Raw genomic sequence first — 428 nt, 5'->3', positions numbered from 1 at the left:
ATTATTTAGGCACTGATTAATGCTCTAACTAATGAATTGATTAGAAACTGTTGTTGAACTGTTTAAAGGTAGATTTCACTTCCGCACGGTTTATAAATGCTAGTGTTTTGATCACATGCAACACATAACGGCAAGAGGACACCTTTAAGAATATATTTGTACTTGTGTGCTGAGTCAGACACTGGAATGGTTTGAATCTTTCTTTTATAGTGTTTTTATTTTTGCATATCAGTTTTTGTGTAGTGATTCATTTGCTCTTTTATGTTTTGATGAGTTAAGTTACTTTTGTTAGATATGCTTGGTATTCACTTGATAAATTCATTTCAGAGGATGATATATAAGAACAAAGCTATTCAGTAAGACATGTTTATAAAAAGGAGAGATGGAAATAATATATGAACTAATCTTGTCAAGTACATTCACCAAGC

At 31.1% G+C, this 428-nt stretch overlaps 1 protein-coding gene across 1 annotated transcript in view; it reads left to right on the top strand.

Moving 5' to 3' along the window:
* Positions 1-428, top strand: part of LOC119592469 (centrosomal protein of 131 kDa-like) — a gene marked incomplete at its 5' end in the record, with an annotated part of 15,133 nt that overhangs the window by 5,221 nt on the left and 9,484 nt on the right.

The sequence above is a fragment of the Penaeus monodon genome, chromosome 30 (assembly GCF_015228065.2).
Source record: "Penaeus monodon isolate SGIC_2016 chromosome 30, NSTDA_Pmon_1, whole genome shotgun sequence".
NCBI classification, from domain to species: domain Eukaryota; kingdom Metazoa; phylum Arthropoda; class Malacostraca; order Decapoda; family Penaeidae; genus Penaeus; species Penaeus monodon.
This window is presented reverse-complemented; position numbering and strand designations above follow the sequence as displayed.